Genomic DNA, 4,430 nt, shown 5'->3' on the forward strand with positions numbered 1-4,430 from the left:
AATAAATTTAAGAAAAAAATGTTATTAATAAATTTAATAATAAACTTTGACATGATTTTGTGTTTTAAACTTTATTATATTCATATTATTATATTACACTGTAAAAAGACAATGAAAGACAATGTACCGCTTTTAGACATATAAATTCAGTGTATTGAATGCAATACAAAATAATCTGAAATTCCTGCCGCACCCTTAGCGACGGCTGTATGCACCGACGGGAACTCCTGGGGAACATCAGCGCACTCGTCAGGGGACAGATCGAGGAAGAGGATAGGGCCAGAGATGGCAGGGCACTGAGGATGCCGATGGGAGCAGGTAAGTGTTTGTTTTCTACTTTTTTAACTATCCCGAGTGTGGCTCAGGGTTACTGCTTGTAGTTTTTTACTGTGCAGGCATGTGAATGGGTGACGTATCCTGCTGAAAATGGGAAAAAAAGGTGCGGATCTCAGAGCAGCCAGAAGCCTTCTGGGGTGCATGACATGGGTATGCAAGGATGCTCTGTGCTCCCCCGACACATTTTTTAAAAACATTTAAATAAATACATTTTATTTTACATAAAAGGGCTGTCTACACTTTTATGCAAAATAAAAATTTTTGTGCTTTACGTGTTTCCAGTAAAGCAGCCTTTCTCAGACTTTTTACCATAAAGGAACCTTTAAAATAAGTTTCAGGGAGCTATATTTACTATATCCGCTAATGGCAGTATATTATCGTGGTGGTCAGGGGGAAGATTACCTCTAACTTTGCTAGCTACTGGGAAGAATGTCACCCTTACAGATATCCAAAAAGATCATTGGTGTCACTTAAACTGACTTGAGAGGCTCAAGAAATCTCTAGCAACCCCTTGTTGAATAACAATGCAATAAAGCATCAGGTCATTGTACAGAATGCAAAGACATGTTGGATATTTATGTTCTTTCATCTTCGTGGTAACAGTATGGAGAACGTTCTTTTCACTTCCAGCATGACCGTAGCCATGTATACAACACCTGCTTCATCAAGCCATGGTATTGTAAGTTTGTAATGGAACCTAAAGCACCTGCACAAAGCCCTGGCCTTAACCCTACTAAACACTTTGGGATGAATTGGAGGCAGGTCATTATGTCCAACATTGGTACCTGATCTCAAACATTCATTGCTAACCTATTACATGTTATCACTGTCATACCCCAAAATCTTTTAGAACTCCTTGAAAAAAGCTGCAAGGGGGAACCAATTTCATATTAATGCCTAATTAGAACGAGATGTCCCGCAAATTCCTATGGGTGAGATACTTACGTAGTGTACATGTCCAGCTACAATATAATGCCGGACTTGAGGAGGGCACAATACACAATACGCTGCCTATGGGATTTGTATTAACTGCAGATGTCTTCTGGAGACAAATTAATATTGCACTGAAATAAGAATAGCTTAGGCAATAACAAACCAGTTTGATTTAATAACATGTATCCAGGGGTGGTAATGCACCCAAAAAAAATCCCAGTGCAGGTCTTGGAAAAGAACCGTGGTGTGAGCTAAATATAGCACCTAATTATGAAACCGTTCCTCCTAGTCTTTGCATACCTGAGATTAGAATGGGTGCATCCTATGTGCCCTGCCTTTATAAACTGCAATTATGACTCAGTGGTAGATGTCTAACCTAGCATTTAAAAATAAAAATAAACTGCATTATGTAAAGACCTTTGTTCTTTAACTGAGACCAGATTACCAGTATATCCTTGCCACAAGATATGAAGAAATGGCAATGCAGAGAAATTGGTGTAGAAGAGAAATTGCAGGCTCTGTAATGTCAGGCACATGTATGTTCTGCAATTCTCCGAGGAAACTTTGTGACCACTTTTACCAACTTGTAGGGGGCTTTTGGTGACTGTCACTGAGTGCATAGTGGTGGTCACAGATAGATGCTCACCCACAGCAATTTTAGTCACTAAATGTCCTGATATAGGCGTCATTTCAGTGTAAAATATGTGTGTGTGTGTGTGTGTGTGTGTGTGTGTGTATCAATTTCAAATTCCAAGCAGAAAGCTATTCGGAATTTAAAATGTTGTGAAACAATGCATAAAGGTCTGAAACTTCAGATTACATGGACTAATGAATAGAATTATGAAAGAACACGTCCTCTCCCTGTTATCTAGCATTTGTATATGTGTGTGTTTTTTACCGGTCAAATGATTTTCTGTCCATCCATTCCTAAAACAGATATTAAATACAGTGATGTCCTCTCTACTCCTTAGCCTGTAAATGGACAGTACTGGAGCAGCAGCAGACTCAAATTGCCTTATTTGTGAAATCTTTTCAAGGCTGGAGAGGATACACTTACATCAGTGAAGCTGGGTGATCCACCCAGCTTCACTGATGAAAGTGCATCTTCTCCAGCCTTGGAGAGCTTAATAAATCAGGCCCATAAAGTCTGCTTGTTGCTCGCTCTTTCCTCTTATCAGTATTTCTCCTGCTGGCACATAGCACAACTGATTGCCTCCCAGTGCTGCCTGTCACTCTACCAGTCTGAGCTCTAATGTACAGGATTTGCCAGAGGCTGATATGTCTGATTTAGATACTTACACTTGTTGCATTTAAAATAAATGTAATTATGTATACTAATACTAGAATATTTACAGTTGCATTCATCTATACATTTTCTGTACATCAGTCAAAAGTTTGGCTTTAAAATGAAATCCTCTACAAACTATTATATTCTCCTCTCTATGTGACATTTTTGGCTTTGCCACAAAAATACATTAACATGTGCAGTATATAAGGCCCATTCCAATACTTTTATGTCATATTCTATTCCTGCTAAACAAAGTTGGGAGTGTCTGTGGTGCTGTCATCTCTTCCCTGGGCTGACCCTGTGACCTTCCTCCATGCTGTTGACTTGCAGGTCTAGGCAGTGGTCCAGCAGGATGCTGTAATCTCATTATAGGTCTGTGCTGTGTCGCCCTGCACCTCTCCCATCAGCGAGCTTCTGTACCAGGGAATGACTATTATTGTCCAATTACTGCTCTTGTGTGCAGACATCCCTATTATGGGCAATGTAAATGTGACTTAAAATAGGAGAACTGATGAGCAGTTAGAATTTAACCATATCCAAGCTTTTATTGGGTGATTTTATGAGGAGTTTCTCTGATCCAGTCTCATGATGAGCATACGGCGCAGTGTTACCTGCACAATTTCATTCTACTAATCAGTTTTGTCTCTCATATACAAATCATATTCAGTAGAGATTACAGAATTTGTGCTAAGCACAGACGAGCATATTGCACAGATCTGGCCAAGGCAGTTGGCAGTCCCTTTAGGACTTGTTCAGACAGAAGGTGAGTATAGGTGTTCATGGGTTCATGATTGGCACCTTGGAAGCCACTGTGCTGGCTCTTAAAGAAGAACTCAAAAATGCCTAAAACAAAAAAAAAACACTTACCTGCAATCCTTCAGCGCAGTCGATTGTTCCAGAGGTGTCTTCTATTGGGTCCCACGTCGTCCCAGTATCCGTCTCTGAGATGGTGCGCCAGGCGTCGCCATCTTCGCCTCTTCTTCCTGGTTCTTCACCCGTTCTCGCACCTGCATCAGGTGACGTAGGCTGGAAAAAAACTTGCCGATCTCACTCCACATGCGTGAGATTAGCAAATTTTTCTTGTTAATGAAAAGCTTCTTCTGCCCATGCCCAGGATGCTCAGGCATGCACAAAGGGATCACCCAAGAGCCTTACGGGATGCATGACGTAGGTATTCCAGGAGGCTTTGTGCGCCTATTTTTTTAGGGGGCGGTGCTGCACCGTTTTTGTTTTTTTTTTAAAAAAAGGTTGTTACACTTAAAAAAACCTAAACAAACAGAAATTTTTACCTTACACAGAGTTTTGCCTTACATTAAACCCTTACATTACCCTTTTATGTAAAGTAAAATTTCTGAGTTTAGGTACGCTTTAATGGACCAACATTTCAAAATTTTACAGCGGTGGTTCTGAACTACTTACTAATTGTCCACCCCATTCTCTACAGGCTACATGTAGCATCTCAGATTGGGCGTAGTTCATGTATAAGGAAGCAGTAAGTACACCACAACCTCACCTCCTGTCTGAACTAACCCTTATGGATCGTTCTAACAGTAGGTAACTTCTGTGCTTCTACTTCACTGCAAAAGATTGCTATGACCAAGGCCAGATTTACCATTAGGCAAAGCAGGCACATGTCTAAAGGTAGAAAAGGTAAAAGGTAGCTTTGCACTGTATTTCTTTTTTCATTATAATGTTTTCCAATAGATTATGTTCATTTTATCCATTATTATAAGACTGAATATGATAGAAAAAACATGGAAATGTTTTGTGTAAAAGACTTAAATCTAGCAGAGGGGTGATTGTAAGAATGTTAAAACTTTTGCAGGCTCCATTAATAAAAATCCGGCTCTAGCTATGGTATGAAGGGGCTCTA

Source organism: Pyxicephalus adspersus, chromosome 5 (genome assembly GCF_032062135.1).
Source record: "Pyxicephalus adspersus chromosome 5, UCB_Pads_2.0, whole genome shotgun sequence".
NCBI classification, from domain to species: domain Eukaryota; kingdom Metazoa; phylum Chordata; class Amphibia; order Anura; family Pyxicephalidae; genus Pyxicephalus; species Pyxicephalus adspersus.